The sequence below is a fragment of the Peromyscus maniculatus genome, chromosome X, assembly GCF_049852395.1.
Source record: "Peromyscus maniculatus bairdii isolate BWxNUB_F1_BW_parent chromosome X, HU_Pman_BW_mat_3.1, whole genome shotgun sequence".
Classification (NCBI taxonomy): Eukaryota; Metazoa; Chordata; class Mammalia; order Rodentia; family Cricetidae; genus Peromyscus; species Peromyscus maniculatus.
This window is the reverse complement of record NC_134875.1, coordinates 56,506,886-56,519,554: the sequence shown is the minus strand read 5'-3', so window position 1 is coordinate 56,519,554 and position 12,669 is coordinate 56,506,886.

Below are 12,669 nucleotides of genomic sequence, written 5' to 3'. Positions count from 1 at the left end.
ATAGGAAACACAATGAGAGATTCCCAATGCCAGTAACATTGGCAAACATAAGGCCTTCTCAGAGGAGGGAAAGCCAAGAAAATGGAGAGGAGGGGGATGATAGTTGTGTCATTAATATTTTTTCTTGTATAAGGATATTATGATGGACTGTAGACTGTACTTGTACATAAGAGCACCAAATGTAAAGTCTGGAGCTAGGCCATGTGGCCATTTGGGTCATGTACATGGCTCCTTCTACTGGACTAGTCCATTGCAAGTCCCACGGGTCCCAAACCACTAGGGAATATCCTGTGGATGTCTTATAAAATTTAGGGCCATTCCATTCTCTCCCAATTACCTGTCCCTTAGCAGGAGGAATGGCATCATAAATTTTGCAGTAAGAATAGGGGACTCCTTTGCTTTTCTCCTTCAAATAAGTTTTGCAGTTGTGGACAGTCTGGTCATACAAAAAACAGATAGTAGGAGCCACCTTGCCGGGGGAATTATGGAAATCAGTAAAGTTGAGTAAAATGGGACTCTGACATCCGTGTAAGGGGCAATCAACAATAGCCAATAGGTGATCAAAGGTCTGTGTTTTAGCATAATTAGTATAATTTTCAGTCAAATAAAAGCACCATACGAATGGGGATGTGTCGACTGGTCTCTGGTCCTGATGAGAAGGTACAGGCAGCAGCAAGATCCAGAATATCCAGGGAAATTCTCCCAGTTTTTTCTTCATCCGCATCGGTAAAGAAGGAGAAGGAAAGGGAAAACGACCTCAGGGGCTATCCTTTTCCCTGGGTGATTGGTGAGAGCTGACTTGTTTAATCTCTCAGGGAGCCAACGAGGGCCTCCCTCTGTTTGGTCATAGATGCATGCTGACCCTCAACCCCAGATCAGGACTGGGTTGGGCCCTTTCCACTGGGTGGTTAAGGGGTCTCGCCACATGAACAATACTTAGTGGCTTTGACTTTGTGGATGCCAAAATTGATCCACTGCAGACCTTTCATTCTTGTCCAAGGTAAGGAAGTTAAGGACAAAAAGGGCATGACATAGAAGATTTCGGAGGTGCCTCGTGTATCATACAGGCTTCGCCTCTTTAATTTATTAAGCATAGATTTTAGAGTCTGATGAGCACGTTCAATGGTGCCCTGGCCCTGGAGGTTGTAAGGAATGCCAGCGACATGCTTAATCTGAAGTTGTTGGCAAAAATATTGAAAATTTTTTCCAGTATATCCTGGGCCATTATCAGTTTTTATAACTTTAGGCTTTCCTAGGACAGGAAAACATTGTAAAATATGGGAAATAACATTTTTGGAGGCCTCTCCGACCTGGAGAAAGGCAAATATAAAACTACTAGAGGTATCAACTGTAACATGTACATATTTAAGTTTTCCAAATTCAATTAAATGAGTAACATCCATTTGCCAAATTTCATTGGGAACCAAGCCCCGGGGGTTAACTCCTAGATGTTGAACCGGGAGGGAGACAGCACAGTCTGCAATTTTTAACAGTTTCTGGGCCTGTTCTAGGGTAAGCTTAAACAACAAACGAAGGGAATGAGCATTTAAATGGTGAAGAGACTGCTTGGGCAGCCTGAGAAAGGGATCCTGCAAGAACAGGAAAAAATGATTGTGTGGCCGCATGAGCCAAGGCATTTCCCTCAAACAGAGGATCAGGCAATTTTAAATGGGCCTGTAGATGGCCAATAAAAAAAGGGGCACTGTCTAGCCATAATCAAGGAACACAGCTGAAGAAAAAATGAAGCTACAATTGGTAGAGGGTTTAATAAAGGGAACAGTTTTCAGTAAGGGAACAGAATGGACAACATAACCACTATCAGTATACAAATTAAAGGGCTGAGAATGAAATAGTTGAAAAACTTGAATTACTGCATAAAGTTCAACAAGCTGTGCTGAGGAATATGAGGCAGGAGGTAGCCTTTTCGTCCACAACATAGACGGTAACCCCATTGGCTGAGCCATCTGTAAATATCAGGGGAGCCTCCATTATAGGTGTGAGGCGGTTAATTTAGGGAAAACAAAGGGATGAATTCTGGCAAACTGTAACAAGGGATCTCTAGGATAATGGTTATCGATAGCACCAAGGAAGGAGGAGCAGGCAATGGGCCACTCATCATTTGTTTGAAGCAGCCAATCTAATTGTTCTCACATATAGGGGATGACTATGGAGTCAGGATCTTTTCCAAAGTATTGCCTAATTGTTTCTCTGACCTTAATAATTAGCTTGGCCATTAAAGATGGGTAAGTGGCCAGGACCTTTGAGGGAGACGTGGGTAGGTGGACCCAGAGTAGGGAATTCCTTCTTTTTTCTTCTCTGATGGTTATTTGTTGCCAGAAGACTCCTGTGGGGACATGGGATGTCGCAAAAGCTATGTATAACAAGGTCAGAATAGGATATCTGAAAAACAGTTTGGTTTGAATAGCTTTATTGACTAAAGCCAGAGAGACCTGGGCCTCAGGCATAAGCTTTCTGGCAGAGGAAGGATTTGAGTCTCCTTTTAGAATCTCATTAAGGGGGACCAGTTCATCAGTGGTAAGTTTTAAATAAGGTCTGAGCCATTGAATATCACCTATTAATTTTTGGAAATCACTTAGGGTTTGAAGATGGGAGGTCCATAATTGAATCTTTGGGGTTAAGACTCACTGTTGATAAAGTTCAAAACCCAGGCAAAGATAAGGATCTGCTAATTGGACTTTGTCAGGGGCAATTTGAAGTCCCCTTGTTGAAAGGCTATAGGTTAGCTCCTTATAGCACTGGAAGAATTGGTCTTGATGCCGGCCTGCCAAAAGTGTATCATCCATATAATGGAGAATACAGATGGAAGGCCACTTTACTCTGATGGGATCTATTGCTTTAGTCACACATTTTTGGCATAGAATGGGACTATTTTCCATTCCCTGGGGCAGGACCCTCCATTGGAAACGTAGCATTGGTCCCTGGAAATTAATTTGGGGAATGCTAAAAGCGATTTGTGATTTATCCTTGGGGTATAGGAGAATAGTAAAAAAAAAAAAAAATTTGAGATCAATAACAATTTTATAGTACCCAGAAGGAATTGCCACTGGAGAGGGCAAGCCAGGCTGTAAGGCACCCATGGGAACCATGACCTTATTTATAGCCCTAAGATCTTGTAATAATCTTCATTTTCCTGATTTCTTTTTAATAACAAGAATAGGTGTATTCCATGGGGAGTTTGTTGGTCCGATATGACCTGCAGCAAGTTGTTCCTATACTGACTCTATAGCAGCTGCAACCTTTTCTTTTGTTAAAGGCCATTGATCAACCCAAACAGAATCAATTTGTATTCCAGGTAGTTTTATCTGCATGGGGTACAGGAATGTCAATGGCCATTAGGATAAATTTTGAGAAGACCCTAATCCAGCCCAATCATTTTTAACAGATATTGGGATAGGTGTTTTAATGCCCTGAGAATTTTTTCCTAAACCCTAGCCAGGAAGGAAACCTTGTTTAAGCATCTGATTGGTGACAATTTCATTGGGACTGCACATGATGACGTTCATTTGGGTAAGAATATCTCGGCCCCAGAGATTAATAGGTAGGCCAGGGACAACAAAAGGTGTAACAGTACCAGAATTGCCTTCTTCATCATTCCAACTAGGGACCTGTAAACTCAGTTGAGGGTTTGAAGTCTGGTCAATGCCTTTAAGATTGGTGTGGGATGTGGTAAGAGGCCACATAGTGGGCCAGTCTCTATGGGATATAACAGTAGTATCAGCTCCTGTGTCCAAAATTCCTTGGAAGGGTTTGCCATTAAGCTTGAGAGTTAAGAGGGGGCAGGATTGGGAGAATTGTTGAAACCAATAAATATCCATCGGAGGAACCGGAACTGCTGTGGATATCACTCTATATAAATAAAACACTGAATGGCCAGTGACCTGGCAGGAAGTATAGGCGGGACAAGGAGAGAGGAGAATTGAGGAAACAGGAAGAAGGAGGGGGAGACACTGCCAGCCACTGCCAGGACAAGCAGCATGTAAAGATGCCAGTTAGCCACAAGCCACGTGGCAAGGTATAGATTTATAGAAATGAGTTAATTTAAGATGTAAGACAGTTAGCAAGAAGCCTGCCATGGCCATACAGTTTATAAGTAATATAAGTGTCTGAGTGATTATTTTATACTTGGGTTGTGGGATTGCGGGGCTTGGTGGGAGCTGGAGAGAAGCTCTCCAGCAACAGGGACCATCCTCATAGTGGGCAAATTTTCTATAATTAAGGTTTGAATGTCGGAGAGGAAGCAATAGGAGTTGGGCAGTGCAGGTTCCTGGGTGGATAGTAATCATGCTTGTACTTGTAGAGGCAAGAATCTTAAGTTCTCCAGTAAAATCATTATCAATAACCCCTGGGAAAATTTGAATCCCTTGAAGGGTGGTGCTAGCCCTTCCAGTGATTAGGCCAAAGGTATGGGGAGGTAAGGGGCCATAGACTCTGGTATTTAGGAGCTGAGGGCCCATTTCAGGGGTCAATATTGACTGGGTGGTGGAACAGAGGTCCAGTCCTGTGCTCCTTGCAGTTGCTCTCCAGAGATCTGAAATGGATTGGCAGGGTTGGGGAGTGGCTGAGTCTGGGCAGTGGGGACAAATCTGATAGCCCCTGGGGTTGTCCTCTGGAAGTTTCCCTGCTGTTTAGGACTTAATGGTTGACCCTGTGCATTTGTTTTGGATCTGCATTCTGAAGCCCAGTGCTTGACCCTGCTGCAGCACGGGCAAAGAGAAGTGGGGGGAGGGCGCTCATTGGGAGCTGCATGAGGCACAGTGCATTCTCGGGGGGGGAAAAACTGTTGTTTGCAGTTAAAACAAGTTTTAGGGTCTTTGTAGGCTGACCGGAGGGCAGCGCCAATGGCAAGCCCCATGGCATGGGCGAAGCCAATTCTTGAGTATAGACTGTCATAATCAGAAAGTTCACAGGGCTGTGATCTGAACTCTGAAATCACTACTGTTTTCCAGGCCTAAAGCTTGACATACCTGATGCAGGAGAGAGACCCTAGGAATGCCCTGCCCCGGGCAGGGAGCCTGTACTCTATGATCTCAAAAGTCAGTTGCTTATCGCCTCAGAACGACTTTTCCAGTCTCCATCACATCTCAAAACTCCCACCCCAAGCTGAGAGGCCCAGAGCTCAGGATCAGAGAGCAGGGTCCCACAGCAATGCCCCCTTTCCCATTGCAAAGCTTCCCCTTATCTTCAGATAACTCCTGTGTAAAAATCTCTTCTGACTTTTCTAGGTATTTGACATTTGACATTTCCAGTAATATTAATCACTGTAATATCATCACAGTGACCTGCGATTCCCCTTTCAGCATGTGCACAGTTCCTGAGGCTTGGGATTATGTCTTTCACCCAGCTCTCTGTTTCAATACCCATTGTTTCCTGTGCATTCCCACACTGGCATCATTCTTCTGTCCCTCAGTAGTTTATGGTAACTCGTTTGTTTTCCAAATGGTCTCTAAAATTGAATTGCCCAGAGGGGCTGGAGAGATGGCTCAGTGGTTAAGAGCACTTGCTGCTCTCCACAGATGATCTGGATTTGGTTCCCAGCACCAACATAGGTTGGCTCACAAATGCCTGTAACTCCAGCAATAGGTAATCTGACACCCTGTTCTGGAAGTTGTATGCAATTGCACTTATATGTTCAAATACACACAGATACACATAATTAAACAAAATTTTAAAAATTGGGTTGTCAAGAAAAGACACTGATAATATTTTTAATATAATCATGTAAAATGTGAAAATTTGTGGAGAATTTTTGTTATTCCTAATGAGTGTTTTCACAATAGAATATAGAATATCCTTTCATTGAGACTTTTCACACTAGAATATAGAATATTCTTTCATTGTTCAAAGCTTCCTTAGCTGACTTTCAGAAGTTTTGAAAATTTCCCTCTGTTTGCAAAGCTTATATGATATCACCCTTTTAAATCAGCTCCTACAGGAGAACCCCGCAGACAAGAATAAATAAAAACGATGTAACTTTGCCAAACTGAAATCTGATGTGGCCCTGTAGTCCAAAAGAGCAGAGAGTTCCAATCACCCTGAGCCAAGGATACAAGGAAGGCCCTCTGATTTACCTGGGCAAGGTAGGTCGTCTTGAAGTAGATAATCTGCAGGGCTTTCTCCAGCTCTTCTCTCCATGAACGCAGCTCTCAGCTCAGCTCATGAGAACTTGCACACTACTTTATAGAAGGAGGTTTTGACTAATTCTACAATGGCCGACAGTGGCAAATCAGATCTTGGATTTCAATGTGCTGGGGTTTGTGTCTTTGATCCCTCCACATTTCCTGATTGCTCCCTTTGCTGTAGTTGTATTGACATTTTATTTAGTATTCATACGTGGATATAATGTATTTGTAGCCAATATATCTCCCCTTCCCTGCCCTCCAATTCTTCTCTTGTGGCAGTGTGTGCCTGGATCCCCAGCACTGACAGACAGAGACAGGTGAATCCTGGGACTCACATGCCAGGTGGTCCAGCAAAAAATGGAGAGCTGCAGATTCAGGAAGACACCCTGTCTCAAAAAATGAGGTGAAGAAGTGATGAGAGAAGACACTCCAGTGTCAGTCTCTAGACACAGGAGATATAAACACAGAGAGAGAGAGAGAGAGAGAGAGAGAGAGAGAGAGAGAGAGAGAGAGAGAGAGAGAGAGAGAGAGAGAGAGATATCTAAAAAGAAAGTAGTCCCTTGACACTTTACCTAGGTTCCCAGAGAAGAATATGCAGGTAGTGACCTTACCCTCTCGAGTTGCCTAGCTGTGAATTCAGTAGAGGTTATTTTTAAAATACCTTCTGCAGTGCTTGGTGGCTCACGTTTAACACACAGGAGGGAGAAGCAGTCAGATCTATGTGAGTTCAAGGCTCCCATATTTTATATAGAGAGCTCCAGGAGAGCCAGTGAGGCGTCCCCCAAAAATTCTTATTATCACTGCTCCAGTCAAATGTCTGGGGGTCATTCCAATTGATGGTGGTGGTGGTGGTGGTGGTGGTGGTGGTAGTGATGATTGTCTGTTTTGATTTTGTTTTGTTTTTTCTGCCCCTCCCCACTCTGCCATCTGCATCTCCAGACATCATGGATCTGTTCTCATGCAGGCTCTTGCTCTCTCTGTCTCAGTCTCTCTCTGTCTCAGTCTCTCTCTCTCTCTCTCTCTCTCTCTCTCTCTCTCTCTCTCTCTCTCTCTCTCTCTCTCTCTCTGACAAAACACAAAAAAATAGATTTCTCCATTCTCTGTTAAGATTTTGAACTTCCTACGGACTCTTCATTCCACTCTACCAGGACTTCTGTCCCCAAATTGCAATGGGTGTCCTCTCACCAAGGTCACAATCATTTTATTTTCTCTAACCTTGTACAAATTCACCAACGAATTGATAGTTACTGTTAATAAGTATTCTTTTGTCAGCTCCTTCTGTCTCTCAACAACAAATATTCAGCATTTTTCCAGAGCCCAGAACAGTGTACTGGATACAAATTCAAGGTCTCTCCTTTGCTGACTGTGTAGTCACGAGTACAACCCTTATTGTCTCCACCTCTCAAGATTTCATCTATAACATGGAAAGGGTAGGAAATTGGTCTCATATTGGTGCTGTGAGCACAGGGAGTGTATGAAATAGACTAGCACACAATTCATTACAGTCACTTTTATCTGTTCTTCTGTATCTTGTTTTCTTGTTTAGGAATTAGTAGACCTGCCACTCCCAATGTGTAGGCTGATGATAATGAATATTCAATCACTTTTTAATTGTCTGTTTTATTGATCTATAAATGATAAGCAGAAATGTATAGATTTAAATGATACAGAGAATTGATTTGATGTGTGTAGATGTAATTCTAAAGAGTCTTATTAAATAAGAAATACAGAGCCAAATAAAGTTAAAAGCCCACGAGGTCAGAGCACTAGCAAATAGCCTTTAGCTTACCAGCCCCTGTAGTCCTTCCCCTGAGAAAGAGACCTACTTCCTGTGTGTCTATATTTTTTATTGACTTTCTGTTCTGCCTTCTCATTGGTTTTAAACCCAACCACATGACTCCTTTGTCACTGCCTGTCTATACAGACCTCCAGGTCTCTATGATTGGTGCTGGGATTAAAGGTGTGTGTCATCAAGCTGGCTGTGTTCTTGAACACACAGATTCTGCCTGCCATGTGATCAGATTAAGTGCATGTGCTACCACTGCCAGACTTCTGCTAAATGGCTTGCTATTAGCTCTGACCCCCAGGCAACGTTATTTATTAACATACAAATAAAATCACATTTCAGTACAAATAAAATATCACCATAGATGTGTGTATGTACAGTGAAATGATTACCTCAAAAGAGCTAATGACTACATCCATCAAATCATATAGTAACCTTTTTATAACAGAAATACAGATCTTGTCTCTTAGTATTATTTCAAGTATAATACACATTACTGTTAACTAATATCACAGTCCTTGTACTATATATTAGACCTACAGAACCCATTCACGTTTTAACTAAATACTTCTATCCTTTAATCAATAGCACCCTGTTTCCTTCACTCTTAACTCTGGTAACCCACACTGTGCTCTGTTTTCTCCAAGCTCAACTTTGTAAGTTCTACATGCACGTTAGGGTTTCTTGATTTTTATTTATTTTTTGTGGTAGTAAAACTGTGATATGAGGCAGTTTGGATATGCACTTCTCCAATGAGGAGTGTCACTGTGTATCTTTTCACAGTGGCCATTTGTGTGTATTAGAGGAATGTGTAGCAGAGTCCTTCATCCATTTTCAAAACTGGGTTGGTTGTCTGAGCCAACTAGGATCACAACAGAGAGATGGCAGGTTCAGCTGGTGTCACACACCATCCCATCCTCCACCACTCTTCTCTTACATCTTTTCCCAACAAGGGTGTCTGATTGCAGCATGAACCCCTGATTCCCCTCTCCATGCTCAAGCCTCTGAATACAATGGCTTTCACATTATGGGGATTAACACTGTTAGATATAAGATTTACAAATGTTTTCTCCCATCTTGTTTTACTTTTTTCTCTGTTGGCATTGTTATGTGAAGCACGAAGTATACTACCACATATGGACTATGACATATGATTTGGTCATTACCAATCCCAATGTGTAACTTACATTTGTGAAATGAAGTTTATGTGGATAAGGTATGAAATTCTTTTAATATAAAGCTAATTTTTTCTACTATTTTGAGGAGATTTTTATTAGTATATATAAGGTATAATCATTCTCTATCCCTATAATGTTTGTCTGGTTCTTATCATAGTGATCTTGCCTTTATAAAATAAGTTAGAACTTTGCACTGGGTGGTGCTGGTGCATGCATTTAATCCTAGCACTGGAGAGACAGAAGCAGGTGGATCACTGATATTGAGGCCAGCCTGATCTACAGAGTGAGTTCTGGAACAGCCAGAGCTACACAGAGAAATCCTTTCTCAACAAAAAAAAAAAGAATAAGAGGAAGAAGAAGCAGCTTTGCTCCTCTTCAATGTCTTAAATTAAGGAGTATCTTTAAGTAGACTTTAGTTTTTGAATAGCATCAGGCTCACAATAAACTAACAAAATGCAACTTCCATTTACCTCCTGCTTCCTTCTTAGACTCAGAGCCTCACTAGGTGTCAAAATTCTGCACCAGTATGGGTCATCTGGGCTAACAGGTGAGACTGAAGACACATCTGTCTTCCAGATAGGGAAAAGGGCATTTTGATTTTCTCAGACCAATGAGAACAAACCATATCTGTAAGATAATGACCCTCCCAAGAATGTAGGGAACCTGGTATCCCCAAATCTGGAAAGCTGAGGCATCTGTGAGATTTAGCAGCAGTACCTACATCAGTCTTAATAGCCTGGGCAAACATTGACAAATTGTTAAGAAAGCAGCAGCTCCCACAATCGTGCATGATTGAGACAGGCATGAAGCTGTGAGGATCAGGCCAAAGATCTGCAAAAGAAAGCCTGTTACAGATAACATAGAACCCTCTGTTAGGAATGTGAAAGTGGAAGGGTGGAGGGAGGACAGGCAGTGGAAGAAAGGAAAGGGAAATGGAGCAAGGGATGAATCTCATTACTGCAGAGATGATGGTGCCCGAGGAGAGGTTGTGGAAAGTGTTCCATTTGTGAAACTCGAGTAAGTTTGAAAACATAATGTGGAAGAGTTAGGAAACATGAGAAACTTAATGTTGTGAGTGTATTTCTCTCTTGATTCCCTTAGATCGCATGAGACACCTGGAATGAGAGTACAGGTTGTGAACTTAAGTTTAATTTAGTGGAAAATACAAGGAAAACTGTGAAGTTAAGGTTAGTGTAACTTTCATGATTGAGGTAGGCAGAAAGCGGCAGAGATCCTGATGTGGTGTTGGCTGGATACTGATAGATCAGAGAAGCCCTGTGCTTGTGAATGTGGGATGGGTTGAATGGTCCAGGAAAGTTACTACCAGCACCCAATGCAGTCTGGGAAGAGCCATTAGGCAAACTTTGTGTTTTGCATCTCCATTGTGATCTGTTGCAGAATACACCAAACAGACTCATAGACTCATAGACTCATCTGGGGACCTCCTTGAGTTACCTCATGGGGACGTCTACTTGGATTTTCTCAAAGACATGATGACAAAGAGCCCCTATCATGGACCCAGGAATGACTCCTTGTTTCCAAAATCATGAATTCAGGACATCCAAAGACATGTCTTCATTGGTGTGCGTGTCTGTTTCTCATTAGAAGAGGCAATAAGAGCCAGGCGGTGGTGGCACACCTTTAATCCCAGCACTCAGGAGGCAGAGCCAGGCAGATCTTTGTGCATTACAGGCCAGCATGCTTTACAGAGTGAGATCCCGGACAGGCACCAAAACTACACAGAGAAACTCTGTTGCGAAAACCCAAAGAAGAAGAAGAGGAAGTGGAAGAAGAAGAAGGGCAAAGAGGAGGCAATATCTCGGTTAGCCCAAGGCTCACCAAGCTAATGCTATATCTAATGCTCTATCTTCACATTTTAAAAAGATTTATTTTCACTTGTGTCCATGTGTGAGTGCAGGAACTATGTGTGTGCACCAAGTGCATGCAGGTGACCACAGCATCCACAAGAGGACATCAGATCCCCTGGAACTGGAGTTACAGGAAGTTGTGAGCTGCCTGGCATAGTTGCTGAGAACTTAACCTTTGTCTTCTGCACAAGCAGCAAATGGTTTAAACCACTGAGCCGTCTCTCCAGCCCCCATGTCCTAACATTTAAAGATCCATCAACATCACACCCTGTACGTGGACAACAGGAAGATTTTATAAGATGGCCTCAAGTGAGCTCTGTGAGGATGGTATCCTTAGATAACAGTTAATAAATTTCCTCACAAAGCTTATGTCACACTGACAGAGCTGAGTGGAACTTTCTTCCCTAGCCTTTCCCAGAGAGCAGCCTCTCCTTTAGAAGATGGACTTTCAAGCCTTGAGGCAGGACCATTTTACAATCTCTTGGTGTTGTAGTCGGGTGAGTCCCCATCAACAGCCCTCTGGGTGATGAGAAAAGAGGAAATCCCTCCCAGGATAACTGCACACAGAATCACCATGAGAAATCGGGTCCCTAAAGGGATGAGAGAGGTTAGGGGAAAAAGAGCCAGGGGAAGTCACATGTTCAGCAAGATGTCAAGCCAGTATTAGTTACAGCCATCATTATTCAGATATTCAGAATGAGATGCTAATTTGGAGAGTTTAAGTACATTTGAAAAACAAGGTTTTGTCATCTGATTAAGAACTGGTTCCGGAATTATTGTCTTTTGTTCTTTTAAATAGAATTTTTATTAATTTTTCAGAATTTCATGCTGTGTATTTTGAACTTACATCCCCACCTCTTGTAAAGCATTTCTAGGTTTCCCTTCACTCTATATTATAGCTCTAGGAACTGCTATAGCTATATTATAGCTCTAGGAACTACTATTAAATCTTTCATGAGGTACTAAGCACATTTTCAAATAATTGAAATATTTTATCCCATGATATTATTGGAATCTAAAGTTACATTCTAGAGGGAAACAAGACCCAGCTCAGTGCCATTAAAACTGAGTGGGAGAAGAAAACCCACTTGCCAGCCCAGGACTACCTGCACTATGGAACTGCCCAGCACAATAAGTTGAAGTACAGGCCTGGGCTGTTGCCAAGACCCATTTCTGGGTTCCAGGCCCTGCTCCAGCCACGGTCTGTGTTGAGGTCCTTGGCTCCTGTACCAACGAAGACCAAGAGGATAGGGCTGCACAGAGTTGGTCCTGCCCTCACTGACTGCAACACTAGGGAGAGCTGACACTCTCTTTAACAGCTACAACACTGAGGGTACTGGCCCTGCACCTCGCCTGGGCAGCACAGTAGAGCTGACCCTGTTGACAGGGGCATTAGTGAGAAGCCCCAAGAACATGAGCATGGGAGATCTAGCCCCACCCCTCATCTGCCATAAGATGGGATGTGAGAGGGAGAGATGCCTTCCCCTCCACCCTGCCCCTCACCACCTGTGGAGGAGGGAGAGCTGGCCCTGGGGTCCTAAGAGCAGGAGAGCTGTCCCTGCCCCTCACCAGCTGCAACACTAGGGAGGGTGCCCCTGCACCTGCATGGGCAACACAGTAGAGCTGGCCCTGGTGGTGTAGGTGTGGGAGAGCCAACCCTGGGGGCATGAAAGCGGGAGAACTGGTCCTGCCCCTTG